The sequence below is a fragment of the Calypte anna genome, chromosome Z (assembly GCF_003957555.1).
Source record: "Calypte anna isolate BGI_N300 chromosome Z, bCalAnn1_v1.p, whole genome shotgun sequence".
Taxonomy (NCBI): domain Eukaryota; kingdom Metazoa; phylum Chordata; class Aves; order Apodiformes; family Trochilidae; genus Calypte; species Calypte anna.
In genome coordinates, this window is record NC_044274.1 from 62718749 (window position 1) to 62739536 (window position 20788).

At 39.3% G+C, this 20788-nt stretch overlaps 1 long non-coding RNA gene across 1 annotated transcript; it reads right to left on the reverse strand.

The window, feature by feature from the left end:
* Positions 1-1987: 1987 nt before the first annotated feature.
* Positions 1988-18080, reverse strand: LOC115599964. Its single transcript, XR_003988734.1, has 3 exons — positions 18048-18080; positions 12627-12630; positions 1988-2109 (listed from the first exon to the last, which is right to left on the reverse strand). It is a non-coding gene; the product is annotated as an uncharacterized LOC115599964 (long non-coding RNA).
* Between the last annotated feature and the right edge of the window lie 2708 nt (positions 18081-20788).

The following is a 20788-nucleotide window of genomic DNA, read 5'->3' on the forward strand; positions in this document are numbered from 1 at the left end:
TGTAATGTACTCAATCCTTCCATTAGCAAGGGATGATATCAATAAGACTGAACAAATCCATCTGGTCAGTGTGTGGCTCCGAGAAACTCCAGAAAACTCCAGAAAAGCTTTGGACTCTTTGGTCATTGGATGATCATCTCAGCAGCTGGGATGCTAATACAGGGTGGTAAGAACCTTTCTCAGATTGGAAAAAGAGTTCTAGCACAAGAGTTAGCAGGACTTGTTGGTAGAGCTTCAAACTTGCTTGGAGGAGGGTAGAGAACAAAACCAGGGTTGCCAATGGTGAACAATGGGATGAGGTGACAAAACTTGAGGAAACAAACACCGATGGGATGCTTCATTCTGCTTTGCAAGGTGTTGGCTACAATGTACCACACCTGAAGTGTTTCTATGTTGTTCTGACAATTGAGGGTGTCAATTAAACTTGGACACGAAAGTGATAAGAGCAGATGTGTCTTACTGTTGATAACCAAATAATAATACCAAAGAGAAAACATGCAATAAGAAAAATACAGAACAAAGCACTCAAAACAGACAAATAGAGGAAATACAGGGTAATACATGAAATTATTATGAGGAAAAAAGATTGTGATTAAGAGAGATATATCACCACTTGCATATGTTATCCTGGAGGGATCACATGCATCACCACTTGCATATCTTATCAACCTGGGGGTCCTGGTTGATAGGAAACTGAATATGAGCCAGCAGTGTGCCCTGACAGCCAGGAGAGCCAACTGTGTCCTGGAGTGCATCAAGCACAGTGTCACCAGGTGGTCAAGGGGGGTGACTGTACTGCTCTACTCTGCACTGGTACAGCTTCACCTTGAACACTGTGTGCAGTTCTGGGCACCACAATATAAAAAAGACATCAAGATATTGGAAAGCCTTCAAAGGAGAGCAACAGAGATGGTGAAGGGTCTTGAAGGGATGACTAATGAAGAGTGGCTGAGTGCACTCAGATTGTTCAGGTTGGAGAGCTGCCTAGGCTCAAAGTACTGTACTTTTTGGGGAGAGCTCCTGGAAAAGAAGAGTCAATTTCTATTGAGTGGAAACAAAGTGAGGCTTGAGATTGAATTGATCACAAGAATGGTTAATGTCAATGGCATCTCAGGTGAGAAGAGCAGTTTCTCCCCTTGACAAATTAATTTTAGACATGTTTTGCTCTTTTTTAGGATCAGACTCAGACCCTCACACAGAATCTCAGAATCATCTGGGTTGGAAAGCACCTCTGAGATCATCAAGTCCAACCCTTAATCCACTGCCACTGTGGTTCCCAGACCATGGCACTGCGGGCCACATCAGCCTCTTCTTAAAACCTCCAGGGACGGAGAATCCTCCACCTCCCTGGGAAGCCCATTCCAATGCCTGATCACCCTCTCTGTGAAGAATGCTTTGCTAATGTCCAACCTAAACCTCCCCCGGCACAACTTGAGACCGTGCCCTCTTGTCTTGCTGAGAGTTGCCTGGGAAAAGAGACCAACACCCCCCTGGCTCCAACCTCCTTTCAGGGAGTTGTAAAGAGTGATGAGGTCTCCCCTGAGCCTCTTCTTCTCCAGACCGAACACCCCCAGCTCCCTCAGCCCTTCCTCACAGGATTTGTGCTGGATCCCTTCACAGCCTTCTTGCTCTTCTCTGGACCTGCTCCAGCACCTCAATCTCCTTCCTGAGCTGAGGGGCCCAGAACTGGACACAGGACTCAAGGTGTGGCCTCACCAGCGCTGAGTACAGGGGCAGAATCTCTTCGCTGGACCTGTTGGCCACGCTGTTCCTGATCCAGGCCAGGATGCCATTGGCCTTCTTGGCCACCTGAGCACACTGCTTGCTCATGTTCATCTTCCTGTCAATCCAGACTCCCAGGTCCCTTTCTGCCTGGTTGCTCTCAGCCACTCTGTGCCCAGCCTGGAGCTCCCTATGGGGTTGTGGCCAAAATGCAGGACCCGGCACTTGGCTGCTTTGAACCTCATCCCATTGGAATCAGCCCAACTCTCCAGTCTGTCCAGGGCCCTCTGCAGAGCCCTCCTGCCTTCCAGCTGATCCGCACTCCCCCCAGCTCAGTGTCACTTGTGAATTTGCTAATGGTGGACTCAATCCCCTCATCTAAATCATCTAATCAGCCTCAGAGACTTAAACTCAAGACTTCTGGTGCTGAATTTATGCACATTTAAAATCTTTTCTTTGTGACTTCTAGCTAGTTCCTGACCACTGAGAAGCCTGGAGCATGCAAATGCAGAGGAACATAGTTTTGCCCTGCTAACAGCTATTTAGGAAAGTCACACTTAAATCCCTCCCCCACAGCTCCCAGCAGGTTAGTGGAGACCATTTCTACCTGTACCACAGTCTGAGTTGTAGCCTACCACAGCCTCCTGCATTTTGATGCTGAACAGCATTTGTCACTGACAAATGGAAGTGCTTGCAGCAGAGCTGCTTGTGCTTTTCTCCAGCAAGGATGCCCTGAGCTCTGCCAACATGTTGCATGCTACAGGCAGGAAAGCCCATGCAATCATACAATGAGTGAAGGAAGGTTTTGTGTTTAGCCTTATCATTGTAGCACTGTTTAGTGGACTGGGAAGAGCATTTCTGTGTGCCAGAGGTGCAGAGTTCAGATTTATATCCCTAATGACATATTTGAGTCAAATATTGAATAGTTCGAATAATGAATTATCTACCAAAAGCTTGAAACAATCTCATTAACAAATAATAATCTTTAAAAGAACATAAAAATATTTTTTTTAAAGCATGACAATGTTAACTTTTTTTATCTTTCTTTGCAAAATTTCGAGTTTGTGGTTTTTTTACTCTTAACAAGCATGCAGAGTTTATCTTTCTTGAGGATGTATTCTTTAAATGATTTTTTGAAATACGGAAAATTTATAAAATTTTTCAAAATAATAAGAAAAATCCTCTAGTATCATTGTTCTCAACAACATACACTTTGATTTTTAAAGCAGGATAATACAAAACCTCCACAATTTTACTATTGTGCAGCCTATGCAGACAAAGAGAAATTTCAGAGGGGCTAACTTCAAACCTGGTGCTTGTGTGATTGTAACTAAATTCTCTCCCTCAAAGACAAAGTAGATCTTATGAGATAAAACATGACAATTACATTAGAGCCTGATCTAAAGCACATTTTAATTGGTGGGAGTCTCTTATGAACTTCTCTGAGCTGTCAGGCCTCTATTGTTGCGCATGATAAACATGAACTTCTTTAAACTCTTCAGCAGAAATTTACAATTTGTTTTGTAACTACCCCAACACATTGTGATTCTGCATAATTCTCTATATGAATCCCACTTGTATTCACAAGAAATATTGCCATGTGCCATTATTTATCCAACACTGTTCATCAGTGAGTGTTTATTCACAGTCAGTATCTTCCTTCACCTGGCAATGGTTTGGGATGGGCAGTATTTGTCTGTTTTTTCAGTGGTGGCTTTACAGATATTACCTATGCCCAGATTCTCTCCCTGAGAAATAGTTGGAAGAACCCATTTCATTTATACTAATAGAAGAATGGATTGCAACATACATATAGTGTATGTATGCAGGAAATATTTGGTTGGTTTTGATAGCTGTGGTCTAGCTTCCCAGAACAGAATTACAAAGAAAAAGCCTCATTTGAGGTATCAGCTATCAGTTTATCTTCTGAGGCACAGGATGGTTCAGAAATTGTTTGTTGAGAGCAGAGTAGAATACAACTTATCTTTATGAAACAAGATGGGGGAATGGAGAGGTATGGCAAAGATACACTTAAATTTTGTTGTTTGTTCTGAAGATCTTTGTTATCATCACAAGAGAAAGGTCTAAATGGATTTGTGTTTCATAAATTTAATTTTCTACCATCTTCTTTCATATGTTATCATGGGTGCAGTGTAGTGTTCACCCACAGGTTATTTCTTAGCAAAATCACATTTAATGATCTGCTTGTCTTAAAAGACAATTTTATGCTGTCTGTGTATGTACAGATTTATGGGCTGAAGAAAAGGATGTGTTTCTGAAATACATTTCTGTCCTGGTTTCTGCTGTACTTCTCAAGAATTCCACTAGCTGATACAACTACAGATGCTTCCTGGAGGTAATTTCCTGAGAATGGGAAACTTTGTGTGATGGCATGTGTGAAAATGAGCTGGTAGCAGAATTAGACCCTGGGGAAAAAACATGACTGTATCCTTCTTGGCTTAAAGGAATTTTGTCATTTGGAAGCAGTTCACTGAATTGAAGTATGTTCAGAAACATGTGGCCCAAACTCAGAAAGAACTTTGAGCAAGTCTGAATGAGGAAAGTAAGGGACTTGAGTTGGCTAAAAGTAAAAAAAACAAAAACAAATCAAAAAAGAAACCACACAGAAAACTACCAGGAAGAATGTATGCTTGTGAACAAGTATATATACTTGAAATGGACAAATCTGCTAACCAGCCTTTCCCAAAGTAGCTAGAATGCCAATATTGGGGTGATTTTTGAAATAAATTAAAACTTCCTTACTTTCTTCTTTCTTGCTTGTCATCTTTTCTTCACTTTCACAGATGACAACAATCAAGAGATCTTAAGAGGAGCAAACAGCACAAACAAAAGATCCTAAAATAAAGTTCTGAGAAAAGGAGTGAGAAAAAACAGCCACTAAAAATTGAAAGAAAAACAAAACCAGCCTAACGTTACTTTGTTTTTTTAATAATTGCTGCTCTTTTTTACTCTATCCAATTAGAAATACTTATAAACTACTATTATTTGCCATATTCACCACTGGGAGATCAGGCTGTCAAAGCCAAAGTAACCCAAAAAAAGCCCAGTTATTTGGGCCCAGTTATTGTCACTTTTTCAAGGAGAAAATGCAGAGCCTGGAGACCAGTATCAGAGACTTAGAAAGAGAAAAAAAAACTAAAACAAAACAAAACAAAAAAAATGAACAACCAAACAAACCAAAAACAAAAGCAAAAAATCCCCAAAAAACCAAACACACACAAGAAAAAACAGAAAAAGAAAGAGACAAAGAGGCTAGATTGCTGACTGATTTTTTTTCTGAAGTATAAGTAGATGTATGCTTATGTATGTAGGGAGGGTAATGTTTCTAGGGAAAGAGTAGGAAGCTGAACAGGAGAAAGGATGGTTTTTTGCTGTGTAAATTTAGATTTCTAAAATCTGTATTCTTGAAGAAACATCTTTATGACATGTCTTCTAGCTAGGTCTTTTAAGCTCATTCTTTCCAAAAGCTATTCTTCAATATAATGTTGGATTTAATTTTAATAATGAAACAAAACTGTATGCATATGGAATATGTGAATAATAACTGTATTTTATTAACAGTACTTACTGTGGTAGAAGCCATATCAATCAATGTGATGGGGAACTATCACAGCAGATATCTCTTTTTCTCCACCAGCACTTTAAGGTCTGGCATCCTAACTAAGATGACTTTCTCTTTTTTAAGAGAACAACAAACCCAGGCTACAGTCACCTCAGATCATCTGATCTACCACTTTATTCAAAGGCAAGACCAATTTGTTCACTGTCATTCCTGTGCAAGAAGTGCTTTCTAAGCTTATCTGATGGAGAGCCTGGTGGAGACCCTATTATGTCCCTATGCTTTGTTCCTCCATTGAGAAAGCTTTTCCTAATAATTAATTCTAATATTTTATGTCTTTGTTTGTTGTGGAGGTTTGTTTGCTCGTTTCTTCATTTTATGCCCACTTTGGGGATCTTCTTTTGACTGTTTTCTTGTCACTTCTCAGTTTCATTTAGGCTAAAACAAAAATTCCAATTTGCTGTCTTCCTGTCAGTCATGTTTTCTAGAACTTCAGTGATTTGTTAAGGTCCTCTAGACATTTTTCCATTGATCCATATTTCCTTGAAGTATAGTTGCCTTGATGAGTCTTCCCTAATAATGCACCAATTGTCAGCTCCATTTTTATTTATCTCTTCTAATAGGAAGATTTTTGCAAAATATCAACTCACACGCAGCTTGTCCTTTACTATTAACTTCCAGATCCCAGCCTGCATAGTTGTTTCCTCAGAAATTTTCCTCCATCCAAAATTTAGTGTACTTGTTTTATTAAACATCATGCTAATTTTATGAGACCATTTCTCCAGTGTTAGAGACACTGTTGAGATTCAGTTCTTTTCCTACAGCAAATATATAACTTCTCCCAGCCTCATACCATCAGTAAACATAGCACACAGGTTCTCTACCATGAGCTGTTAAGAAAGAGAACAACAAATAAATAAATAACCACCTCTCTCTTTGCATAGTCCAATAGTCTCTGGAGAATCTTCCTCTTTAACACAGCCACCCCTTCTTGGAGTCAGTGACTGGCAGTGATTATCTGATATGGATATCTAATCTGACCATCTAGATGATGCTTCACAGCACAGTGACCTAAATGACGTGTATGACCTTTCTAGAGCTGAAGAAAATTTGCAATTTTTGATATATATGGTATGCAATTTAGTCTCATGTTGACGTTATAAGTTTTTTCTTTTTCATGCAGCTCCTCTCAAATAGTTCAGCCTTGCAACTCTGCAGAGTTGTGTATGGCTCAGAAATCTATATTAATGGCAGGGTTCTGGACAAAACATCAAGCAAGCTTTCTCATTGCAAGAAACCCAATATTTAAGGTATATAAAATAAAAGAAAAAATATGACACCCGCCCAGACAACACAAGCTGTTTTACCATGCCACTCACTTCATATGGATATGTTCTTCTCCCTATTGCTCATCAAATCTGCTTTAGGCTTTGGTTAAGACATGTTTCATCCAGACTGAAATCTCAGACTGAAGCTCTACAGGTTTACTATTTTAACTATCTCTTTCTGTGATATAATCTGCAGATGTAAATAATTCTGATTCTTGACAACATAATGACTGGAATGTTTAAGAAATGTGTCCTATACTATGAATTTCGGTGGCCAAAGAAAGTCTTTTTTATTGAAAGTCAGATATGTACTTTCTATTTTATTTTAGGCCATATCACAAAAAATAATCTCACATGTAGCAAAACCTCACACATTCCTCTTTTGCATACACGTTACACGAACCATAAGATCTTTCAAGCCCTTTTGAGGTATCTGTGAGGTATCAGATTGCAATCAGTGTTGTATTTCTATACAATCAGCTACAGCTGTGGAACACTCAGTTATTGATAGTGAAACACTATTTGTGGAAGGACCTAGCATTAAATCCTTAAATTTAGGACCTACCTATATTTAAGTGCAATTCAAGTTTGTTGCTACCTAGTTTTCCAAAGTTAGAAAAAAATTGCTTATATTTTACCTCCTTTGCCTGACTAATTTCTCTCTCATAAAACATGCTGTCTGTGGCTGATAAGAAAACTCTCTGGAAGTAAAGCCCAGGAACTAAGCACAGATAATGAGAGAGGTTACCACAGCTTCACTTTTGTGCCTCACAGCCACTGTCACAGATTTTCAAGGGAATACACAAAAATGCTTGCAAATATTTTTCCAGTTTATGATTCACACTCAATAAAGAGGAAATTCTAATCATACTAATTTCTTCCTACTGGAGAAGTGATGCATAAATAATCTATTAACATGCATGGGCCACCAGGGTTAAGCTGTTCCAACAGTGTCATTGATTTCTTCTCTTTTCCCATATGCTTCCTCCTTCTCACTCAATCGGTACTAAGTAGCACTGCTTTGCAGTTATGCTGTAAAAGTTTGTTCCCCTGAGAATCTCTTGGAGTCTTCGCTGTTGAAATAATAATTACAGGGAGATGAAGTATTTGACTAATCATCATCAGTAGTCTGTAGGGGTCCAAAGCTGAATGACAAATGCCAATATCCACTTTAGGTTTGTTGATCCAACAAACCAATATGGTGAAACTGATCCATCATCTTGTCACCAACTTCCTTTGCAGTCTCAGAAGCCTGCCAATTAAAAAAAGAAAAAAAAAAATTGCAATCACTATGCATCACTCAGCAGTGATTGCAGGCACATGATAAATAGGATCCTTTGCTTTCCCTGTCTTCAGCACCTGTCTTTTGGTTTAATTCGTACATTTTCTAAGGGTGCTGTAGATTCCAATCTAAACTTAGAAAAAAAAAAGTACCATAAATATGCATAGGTTGGATTTGATTTACCATTTAATAAAACAATCAAACTTCATGCCATATTTAGAGAAGCAGCAAGTAAAATCTTTCCACTGGTGGAAATGTTCTTGCCCCAATTTTGTGAATGCATGCTCCGAATAAGACAAAACTCAAAGCAAACTGGATTTCTGGGAGCTCTGCCATTGCACCAGGTGTGTTGCAGATACAAACTGAGCAACACAGCACAGGCACCAATATGCTTGGAGTATAAATATTGTCACAACAATAAAATGGGCTAGACTCAGTGCTTGCATTTGCTTGAATCACTCCTAAAGTATAAATATGCCAAGATTATCACCCTCTAAAATCTATCACTGATAAAATCTGTCTTTTTACTTTTATCTTTTCCAAGAAAAGTAGTGCATTGGGACCACCCTACAAGAAAACATTTTGAGTATTAGCTCAGACTTTGTGCTTCAGACTCCTACTGGATTTATACCTCAAGTCTGAAGTGCTAGATGTTAGTTACATGAATGTCTGCAGAAAGATCTTTCTATTCAGTAGTGCAAGCCCTTTATTTTTCAGGAGCTATCAGATAGCATTAGCACAAAACAGGAAACAAAACAACAGCATGTGGCATATCTGATTGCTCACATCGAAACAGCACCTGCTCTATAACACTGAGCCTTGGAGGAAGAAGCATTTAAAACAAAAAAACCATCAAATATTTGTAAAGAGAATATGAGAAGATGGCAATCTTCTCAGTGCTGCTTTGCACCCAGAAAAAAAGATGAAATACAGGTAAAACCCACCTTTATGAAATACTTGTTCTATAACATCCTCAGATGAGAATGAGCTGCCATTCTGCAGCTTAATTTATCAACAGAGAATTTTCAACCTCCTCCACTAAAGTGTTCCATCCCTAAATAACACCTTATTAAGAGTGCTCTAAAGTGTTGTCCAAATGGGGAAAAATAAGATGAAAACTTGGATGCCAAATTTTCCACAAATGCAAATGCCATTGTAAAACTGATTTTTCAAATAGCTTCTTCCTTTAATGTCCCTGACTGTGTGCAGTGACAGGTGGTGTATGCTTTTAAAACACATTCTTGGGGAACTGGATTCCCTAATGCAATCATGTGTATTCCTGATGAGGTTTTGGCTTTAAAATAATGCATCCCTCATGATCTATCAAATTGAAATAGCTAAGCAAGTGGAAATGATGAATTTACTTATATATTTATCCTGGCTGAATAGGAGGTTTTAATGTAAGAATTAAAATGTAGCCAGAAAGAGTCCAAAACTGAGATAAGAATTCCAGACATTTTGTTTTTCTGTCTTTTATCTGATTAACAGGAAATTATCAAGACAGCATAAAAGCTTTCCTCATCTCTTTTAAACATCTGAGAACTACAACAATAACCAGGTTTTTCTTTTTAAAGTGAGCATACATTGAAATATCCACACATTAGGCAAATTACAATGAGCAAACACCATGCAAAATAAGAAAATCTCCATTCAGAACTTCCAATATCAGTGCCCATGCTGCAAAAGTGTGTATGTTCACAGCTGGAAATTTTCCACAGTTTTCTGAACCTTTGCTTGAAAATTTCAACAGGCAAACAAATTCACATGAGAAAAAGGAAAAAAAAAAAGGGAAAATTCAGCCTACTGCTATATGGGTATGTGTTTTTTCTATTTGCTTCTTAGAAATGTAGTTTAAAAACAACTTAAAAGCTGTTTCTGTTACACTTTTAAGTTTGTTTCACAAGAAACATTTAAAATGGGCCACAGAGAATGAACAGGTGCAGTAAAGAAACATATTTAAAAACAAACTATATTAACATCTTGTCCCTGCCACAGTTACATAGTGTTATGGATAAAAGATTCCAAACATTAAAGGAGAGCTTAATCTCTATAGGATTTAGTCCTACAATTGAATTTTGTGACACCTTCCCCTCAATAATCTTCTTAATTAATTATAAATAAGTGCTTAAAAATGTAAACTCCCTATACATGAATACTTTATATCATGACTTCATTTTTAGTCAGTATGCTGAAGCCAGGTCTGAGTCTTCTATTTGTCAGTGCATTCCCAAGTACCACTTACAGATTTAATGCTATGGCCAGTCCTGTACACATGAGCAGAGATGACGCTTCACAAGAACATTGAGAAGGGCTGAAAACTATTCTTGAGCATGTAGGAAGTTGTACACATGTACGTGAGCAGACAAGACTCATGGTAATACTGGTAGAAGCCTGCTTGCCAGTGCACACCTCTCTGCTCCTTTCAACTAATTCACTGCTCTCTACTAAATGATCATGCATTGTAGTTGCAACTTAAAAGCATTCTACCCTAATGTTCTTTGCCTCATTTGCATATAACACTTTTGTTACTTTTCCTCTGACACTTCCTTCCTCCCTTCCCACCCCCATCTCTCTCTTTTTTTTTTTTTTTTTTTTTTTAATGGATTAATTTGCCAATGGCCAACCTAGGGCAGAGTAATCTCAGCAGGATTAGCTTGCAAACCCTGTCTTCCTTGCTGTTTCCTTAATTTGATGCACTACACTCTAGTTGCACTTGGGGCAGGTAATTGCATTGTATTTCTATTGCAATGAAATGAAGAAAGAGGAATATTTAGCAATTAGCAGTAACCTTTTGCAAGCCTGATGAGGCAGGAGAAGGAGATAAAGTTCCTCCTCTGCTGATGGTCCCTGGTGTTGTATCTTTACTATAGGGGTAAGGAGAATAGTTTTAAAGATGTACTTAGATTTGGATTTGGTTTTGATTCTGTGTTTTGGTTTGGTTTTGGTTCTTTTGTTTGTTTGTTTGTTTGGGTTTTTTTGTTAGTTTTTTGTTTGTTGTCTGGTTTTTGTTATGTTTTGGTTTGTTTTTATTTATTTAATAATGAATTAATGTGTATGTAGTTTTTGGCATATTGTGGCAGCACTTATGCGTATGAGTCTTTCTCCTATCTGTGCACTGTATGTGCCCTAGTAGCTGCCATGTCAGACTTCAGAACTCGGGAGAGCTTAAAATAACCCAGGCCTATGTTATGAACACTCTGATTTGTGGTGGAAATGGCAGCTCTGCTAAAAATTGTGTGACCTTGCAAGAGCCTACTCCAGGACTGCTTGAATTGTACTTGAAACTTCTCTCTCGCTACCTTGTTACTTGTAAACAGAGCAGCTCCACTGATTATTACAAACACTGCCCTGTCTCTCTCATGATCAAACTTGGTATGTATCAGTATGGTGCACTATGAACATTTTCACTGCTTTTTTAATGTTTTTAAGGTGCAGAGTTACTCTACTAGAAATGGCCTCTTAAATAAACGTGTGGCATATAAATTAAGTAATCAGCTTTATACATTTTTTTGATATACTATACTACATGCTTCAGCAACTGCATAAGTGATGTTTGCAACTAAATTTTACAGACACAGAAGACAACGACAAGCATCACAATTTGCTACAATTTTTCTGTTCAATGAATAACATCCATATATGCAATTAAATTTTCACAAGAAAGAGCACTGTGCCACCACAGTCAATAAAGACAGTTACGCATAATTTTGAAGCTACCTCCTAGGACTTTACTCCATTCACCAGTAATAAATGCTAATAATGCTGGTAATATAGGTGGCTTCTTTCCATTTTAAAGTGCTGAGTGTTTCTACCTGGTATGATTTATCTGATTTGGCTTTCAGATGTAGATTTAAAAAATATTTTTATATTGTTTAGCTTTAGAGCTGAAAAAATTAGTAACAATAAATAATTTATTGAATGAAGTTAACATATTTTTCAGATCACTGAATATTTATATCAAAATCCTGATTCCTTTGATCGTGTTCAGTATTTTAATTTACTCTTGGATTAAATACAAGTTCCCAGTGGTGTCTTTTTAAATACTCAGACCCAAGTAATGTAACTTAAGACTGATCAGATAGCACAGTTTTGCTTTGGTTTCTTTAAGCATGCATTCAAATGCTTTTTGTCTGTACTGTTTTGTACACAAAGTGTAAAATTAATCCTTTGAGACTCCAGCACCACATTTTGTTACTTTTACTTATATGGTTCCCCTGTTCAATGTGGATTAAGACCTTGCCTTATGACAAAGTGACCTTCCTAGGAAGTAAGATACTGCTCATTACAATCCGTGACTCAGTCTGAGAATACCCCAGCTTGAGGCAGCTCTGGAGCCAGCCCTCCAACCTGACAAGGACTGGGTGTCAAGGTCCCCAAGTGCCACAGCTCTCAGCCTGAGGTATCAAAATAAACTACTGTAATTTTCAACCAGGTCTACTGGAAAGACGTGGAAGGCAGTGGCTAAGGATGGACATGGACCCAACCTACCTACCTTCTTTACACCGGGACAAGCAGGGATGGGAAAGGTCCGAGACATTTCACACAGCTTTCCAGGACTTGTTGGTCCCTAGTACTGCTTGCTCAGTAGTAGAGTAATGAGACTCAGTTCTGCCTTTGGAGCAGCTTCTCACCCTTTGCAGTCATGCTAGGACTGGTGTAAATATAATACTGTAAAAAAAATGTGTGGCATCCCATTCTGTTTTCAACTGAAGACCAATCTCTTAGTAACTTCCATAGCAATAGAGGTCTCACCAAAGTACTAGGAATTATTTTTTATAAATTATAAATAATTTCAAGCTTTGAGGCAAAATAAAAATCAGTTGAAGGAATTGTTTTCCCAAAGAACTGATAGATATTTTAAAAGATTAAATCCTAGGTTGGGCCTTCATTTAGAATTCTGCACTTTCCATGCACTTACATCCCTCACATCTTTATGCCAGCTGTAGTTTGGCCAACTCTTGGGAATGTGACTTGAGTAATAGGATTTTTTTCTCTGCAACTAGAAACATGAAAAATATTCCACTTTTTAGAAGCACCATAAGAAACCTCATTACCATACTAAAAATGAAAAATATTTTCTATTGAAAAGACAGAGTTAAGTCAAGCTTGATTCTTCATGGAGCTAATGAAGGAATTTCTACACTTTGCATATGCACAGTATCCCATGCAGTCATATATGTTCAAAGGTACAGCTAAGGCTCCTTATTTTGCAAACATTCTAACAATTATTTTTTATATATACCAGTATTTGCTTGTGTAGCAAATATTTAAAAAAAAGTATTCAAACTGTATTATAGAGCGTGAGGCCACATCAGTTATCAAAGAAGAGGGTGAACACTGATTTCCATGGATTTCTCAAAATGCCAAAAGAAGCAATACAATAATTTTCCACTGAGAAAGTCCAAGTTTTGCTTTGACATGATGAGGTACTTAGATAATGACAAGTTTGAAAAAATGAGTAGTTTTGAAATTGTTTCAGCACCTAAGAAGGAGAGAGAAGGAGGCAGGAGAGTTAGAGAATGGTATGGAAGGAGCATAAACGGAAGTACCAAGGATTTTCATGATTTCTCCACCAAGGAGAACAGAAACACTCTGTAGAAGAAAGAATAAAGACTAATGGTTAAGACTATTCCATGACAGAAAATTAGAATGTCTGGCAACCATGTAAATAAAGTATCTTCAAAACAATGGAAAATCACTAAGAAGTTATAGCAGACAGGAGATATTAGTCCTCTGTATTAAATTTGTAAACTTCATAGAAACTTAGAAGGCCTCTGGGCTATTGCCAGTAGAAAAGGATCTCCACAGGTTTAATTCTTTCTTTCCTTCAGCCACTTGAAAGGATAGGACTGAACTGGGTAAAACAGTTTGATATAGGAGCTGCTTGTGTTCCTGGGATATTCATCACAAAGACTTAAAAAAGCCTGAATGCATCTCTTCCAGAGACTTGGGAAGAAAGTATTGCTATATTTACTCAAGTTTTTTTCTCAGTTTGTTTTTTCTCAGTTTTGTTAATTCATTGTCACTTGTAGCCAGAAAAGGATGAAAAGATGGTAACAATTCAAAACAAATAAAAGAAAAGAAACACGAAACTTACAGGAGGGTTTGCTCTGACATTTGTAGTTTATGATTAGGATGTTTCTGGTTCAAGTTATTCAGAACATTGTTGGATACAAAAGGTAACACTTCAATGCTTATCCAAGCCCTTTAGAGTATCTCCATTGCTCAGGGAAAAAAAAAAAAAAAAAAAAAAAAAAAAAAAAAAAAAAAAAAAAAAAAAAAAAAAAAGGAGTCTGATAAGTTTGTTGCTAAAAGCTTCACAGTGCTTTAAAAAGAAGCAGTTTGTGTTAGCAAAAGAGGTAGCCAGTATTCTTTTTTCAACGTGTTTCCTTAGTCTTCTGGGGCAATTTACTTTTCCATTGTAAGATATATATTTAGGAGTTACTAAAACATTCCCAAGCCTCTAATTTTAATGTGGCTTGACAAATGTATCGCCATATAGAATAATTGCACAAAGTTTAAGGGTATTAACTTTTGGAAGGAAAACATGATCCCTGTCAGATAATCTGGTCAGATCCAGAAAAAGCTAACTGATTTGGATCATGGAGTCATTATAAAACAAGTTGTATTTGATAGCAGTGATATTATTAGTAACCCCTAAAGTACTATTAATTAGTCATACAGGAGTTAGCTGAAACCAGAACAGTGCTCATGTAAGCTGTACATAATTCCTGACAATATAATGTGAATGGAAGTATATGAATTTCTTAGTATATTCTACCTTCTTGTATAGTGATAAGATTTTGAGGTGGAACATCGTGTTGAGGTTGGTTTTAATAAATGGAGAATTCATCCAAGCATAGTCTCAAACCAGTATGAGATTTTGCTATTGAGTAAAGAACAAGACACAGACAGTACTTCCTCTAAGAGCTTCCTCACCATATTCACAATCTTGTTTCTTCAGTGAGATCAGCCTGGGTCTTATTATTAGAAGCTGCATGATTAAGAAGATAGTGTTTGTGATGAAACAGTCACCTAGGTTATTGCACATAAAACTAATCCCCAGGTTTAAATAACTGAGAAAATATTTTTTCTTCCAATTTTTGTTTCAGAGTATTCTTCTTTGCCAGTTCAGTGTTGCTTTAATGCTCAGCAATTAAAAACATTTTCTAACAAATACTGGCATAACTGAAACCACAGGCAGGTTGGAAAGATTCACCATAACACATCCAACTGAAAAAATCCCAACCTTTCATCTTTTTGAAGTGTGGCACATACCATTTTTTTTAACAGGAACATACTGCTTTTGCATTTATTTTAGGGTGAGCCAAAACCCTAGAAAAAGCTGACTGCTTGTAGGAAGATGATTCTGAGATATTTTTAGATTATCAGCACTGGTTCTATATATAATGTTTACCATATACCATATACCATATATCACTGTCATGCTTTGAGCCTGGCTGATGACAAAGGACCATGTGGCCACTCATTCCTCTTCCCCATTTTGAGATGGCAAGGAGGAAATCCACCTAAAACTTCATAGGTCAAGACAAGGACTAGGAGGGTTCCACTCACCAAATGCAGTTATGGGCAAAACAGATTCAACTTGAGGAAAAAAAAACAATTTTATTTATTATTAATCAAAACCGGGCAAAGAAAAACCAAAAACCATAGCTTAAATACTTCACCCCACCCCTCCCTTCTTCCTGGGCCCAAATTACTTTTGTTCCTCATCTCTCTACCTCCTCCCCCAAGCAGCACAGGGAAACAGGGAATAGGGTTTATGGCCCACTCATCACAGGTTGTTTTCTTCTGCTTCTTCTTCCTCAGGGAGAAAGATTCTTCGCAGTCTCTCCTACTCAACATGGAGTCTCTCCCACAGAAGAAAGTCCTTCATGAATCCCTACAAAGTGAGTCTCTTCTGAGAGGCACAGTCCCTCAGGAGCAAACTGCTCCAGTGTAGGTGGCCCACAGAGCCATGGACTACTTCAGGAACAGTCACCTCCCCTGGCATGTGGTCCTCCATAGATGCAGGTGCACAACATCTGCTCTGTCATCCTCCACAGGCTGCAGGTCCACAAATTCTCCAAAAGGATCCTTCATGGACTGCTCCACAGCTGCTCCACTGTGATCCTTCGGGAACTGCTCAACCATGCTCCTCCATGGGCTACAAGGGACAGCCTCTCACCTCACCATGAGATGTAGAGGCACTTCTGTTCAGGAACCTTCTCCCTCTCCTTCCTCACTGACCTTGATCTCTCTGCTCTGGCAGAGGCCTAGCTACTGCTCCTATCACAGCTTCTCTGCTATAACATTTGTGTTTTGCCCAATGTGCTCATAGACTGTATGGGACTGATGAGGAATCTATTACGGAACTCTCAGTTTCAGGAAGGGAAATGTAAGGGTTTCTGCCTATCAAACTAGCTCAGCTTGAAGGTAACTCCCAAATAAATTAATTTTTTAAAACCCCTAACTCTAGCTTCCTCAGAGTAACTTGCACTTATCCATCAAATACTGAGTTCCAAAGGCTATATTGCTAAATAATCTTCAAATGAAAATTTTATAGGGAACACAATATTTATGGTAATTATGTGAGGCATCATTGTTGGTGCAGAATACCAACAAGTAAAAGTGACTATTGATTTCTGTTGGACAGAGGCTGTATCAGCCCATGTACTTTTCATGTTATCACCTTCAAAAAACTAACTGTATGCAGAAAAAATATGGGAAGGTATTATCAAGTCATTCAAAGGAAGGTTTCTGGGAAAATCAATTAATATCTGTGCAGTCAGTTCAAATATCAATTCTTTTTCAAACAAGATAGGTAATGGACCAGCTATCTACAGATCCATTTACGCTCTGAAGTAGTAATAAGGAACGACAGTGAACCTACAGACTGAAATCACATAGAGGAGGACAGAATTCCTTCCTGACTCTTGGCATTGATTTGCATGCTCCCTGAAAATCAGATGTGATTATCTCCTTATTTTAGCTCTAGCTCTTTTTTCTATCAATGCTAATAGTACACATAATCTGATTAAGTTCAAAGATCTAAACATCCTTACTCCTGGTGTTTCCTATTGTACTAAATTTTATTATGGGGCAGATTATGGTGGTGCAGACATGCCTCTCCACCTGCTCATGCTGCATTTTGATTTCAGCAAAAGCTAATATTTTTGTCACCTTAATTACAGAATCACAGAATTGTTGTGGTTGGAAACGGCATCTGAGATCACCGAGTCAAACCATACACCATACACACACACATACATAAAACCCCTACAATCTCAGCCACCAGAGCATGCCCTGAAGTCCCACTTCTACACGTACCTTAAATACCTCCAGAGATGGTGATTTAACCACCTCGGTCACCCTGATCCAGTGCCCGACCACTCTTTCAGTAAATAAACTCTTCCTAATATCTAATCTAAACCTCCCCTGATGAAACTTCAGACCATTTCCTCTGGTCCTGTCATTATTCACTTGGCTGAGAGGCCAACACTCACCTCTCCAAAACCTCCTTTCACGTTGTTGTGGAGGGAAAGGAGGTCTCACCTCAGCCTCCTCTTATCCAAACTAAGCATGTCCAGTTCCCACAGCCACTCCCTGTATGACTTGTTCTCTTGGCCCCTCACCAGCTTGGTATCTCTCCTCTGAACATGTTCCAGCACCTCAATGTCATTCTTGTAGTGATGGGCCCAGAACTGAACCCAGTACTCGAGGTGCAGCCTCACCAGTGCCAAGTACAGGGGCACCATTACTGCCCTGCTCCTGCTGGCCACATTATTCCTGATACAAGCCAGGATGCTGTTGGACTTCTTGGCTACTTGGGCACAATGTTGGCTCATATTGAGCCATCTGCCCACCAGCACCCCCAGGTCCTTTTCTCCTGAGAAGCTCTTCAGCCAATCCTCCCCAGGCCTGTAGTGCTGCCTGGGGTTGTTGTGACCAAAATGCAGGACCTGGCACTTGGCCTTATTGAGCCCATGCAACTGGCATTTTCCCACCAATCCAGGCTGTCCAGGTCCCTCTGTAGAGCCTTGCTACCCACAAGCAGATCAACACACCCACCCAACTTGGTGTCATCTGCAGATTTACTGAGGGTGCACTCAATCTCCTCATCCAGATCACTGACAAAGATATTAAACAAAACTGGCCTGAAAACTGAGCCCTGAGGGACATCACTCTTACCAGCTGCCAACTACATTTGACCCCATTAATCACAGCTTTCTGGCCACAACCATCCAGCCAGTTTCTTACCCAGTGAAGAGTACACTTGTCTATGCCATGATTTGCCACTTTCTCCAGGAGAATGCTGTGGGAAATGGTGTCAAAAACCTTACCAAAGTCCAGGTAGGCAATGTCCACAGCCTTCCCCTCATCCACAAGGTGGGTAACATGGCCATAGAATGAGACCAGGTTGGTCAGGCAGGATGTCCCTTTCATAAACCCATGCTGCTTGGCCCAGGTCCCTCAGCTACCTTTGCAAACTCACTCAAGATGATCCTCTCCATGACCTTTCCTGGTACTGAGGTCAGGCTGACAGGCGTGTAGTTCCCTGGATCCTTCTTCCAGCCCTTCTTGTAGGTGGGCATCACACTATCCAGTCTCCAGTCATCTGGGACCTCCCCTGATGGCCAGGATTGTTGATAAATGATGGAGAGAGGCTCAGAGAGCTCCCCTACCAGCTGGGGAGTTACAGACAATACAAGTGCAGAGGACACAACTTTGTACTTGTTTTAGTTGCAAAGGCAGTGGGCTGAGAGAACTTTGCATCTACTGACTGCCTGCTGGGGCAGTCAGAAAAATACTGACCAGAATTAATCATCCTGCTACCCAATAGATATTGTTCCTACAGTGAGGCCATTTAGAGCTCTCAGGGATCTCAGCAGGATACTACCTGCCATTTTGCAAAGACCAACACCAGGGAAGGAAAAGAGTGAGTAAATTACTATAGTTTCTTGCAACATTGAAAAATCATTGGGTACCAAAATTTACTATAGACTGCAGAGAAACATCTTAGTCATAGGTTAACCTCTGTATCTGTATGTGCTTGTGTGCATGCAATTAGATTTAGGAAATTTTGTTAAATCTTAAATTAAATTGCTGTGTCTGATTATAACAAATTGTTGATTATTGACTAATTAAGTGTTGCTAGGAAATGATACAATCTAATTTGGTGACTTGATGTAATAGTGTTAATCTCAAATTTCTGTAATCCAAATTGCTGTGTTTTATGTAGGTAGTAGAGAGAACCTGGTCATCAAATTCTGTTAAATTGCATTTTTACAAATTCATATAATTATTTTTTTTTCTAATATTTTTCATACTCAGAAAAGGTTAGAGATCAATGTCCCTCACACAGTCTCATGTAACAGGGTGCTTACACCTTGTGCTCAGCATAGGCTTAGCAAATATTAATGACATGCTTAACCTTACAGTAAAAAAACTTTTTGATTCCCACCATTTGGTGAATAATCTTTATCCTAAAAACAGGTAGTAGTCTGGCTCCTCAGATATTATGCAAAGAGGCTGGACACGAAGCTAATTTAAAAGATAGATCTAGAGAAGCATCAGAAAGGTTACTACAGTTTGGGTCTACTTTAAAAGTGTTTATCCTAGAATGATATAACAAGAATTAAAACACTATTTTTTATGGAACAGGGGATCCATTGTCTGAGAAGCAGAGAACATACACTGCTTCCTGACAGAGTAGGCCACAGGCTAAGGCCATAATTTATTTCACAGTCAGTTCTGCTGTACACCATATATTCCCCAACAACATCCTGAAACATGGATTGCTATGTTGTCTGTAATTAATGTTATGTACAACAGATAATAAACAATCATAACAAAGCAAAAAAGGAAAACACAGAGTTAAAACTAAAATAACTAAAATAACTAAAATAACAGTTGTTCACACAAGATTATTCTGAGGTATGCAGGCCAGTATTAATCCTTAATCCTTAAATTCTTAATTTTAAAACCTAAAGTGCTTCCACCAGTTATGCTTCTAGCAGTAACCCATCTATCTTTCTCTAAAGAGGAACATTTCTACCACATTACATCTCCACTGAGAGTCACTGAAACAGGCAACAAAGTCCTGGTCAGCAGACTTGTTAACTTTTGTGATTGTAACTGGGGAGCACCAAGCAGATTGGTGCAGATGAACTCCATCCAAGGGTGATGAGAGACTTGGCAGAAAAGCTCGCCAAGCCTCTCTCTGTCATCTACCAGAAGTCCTGGCTCACTGGGGACATCCCTGATGACTGGAAGTTGGCCAATGTCACGCCAATCCACAAGAAGGGCCGGAAGGAAGACCCGGGAAACTACAGGCCCGTCAACCTGACCTTAGTGCCTGGCAGGGTCAGGGAACAGATCATCCTGGGGGCAATCACACAGCACCTGCGGGATGGACAGGGGATCAGACCCAGCCAGCACAGGTTTAGGAAGGGCAGGTCCTGTCTGACCAACCTGATCTCCTTTTATGATCAGGTGACCCGCCTGGTGGATGAGGGGAAGGCTGTGGATGTGGTCTATCTGGACTTCAGCAAGGCCTTTGACACCGTCTCCCACAGCATCCTCCTGAGAAAGCTGGCTGCCCACAGCTTGGACAAGCGTACTCTGCCCTGGGTTAAGAATTGGCTGGAAGGCCAGGCCCAGAGAGTGGTACTGAACGGGGCTGCTTCCAGTTGGCAGCCGGTCACCAGTGGTGTCCCCCAAGGATCAGTGTTGGGCCCAGTCCTGTTCAATATCTTCATTGATGACTTGGATGAGGGGATTGAGTCCATCATCAGCAAGTTTGCTGATGACACCAAGCTGGGGAGAAGTGTTGATCAGCTGGAAGGCAGGAGGGCTCTGCAGAGGGACCTGGAC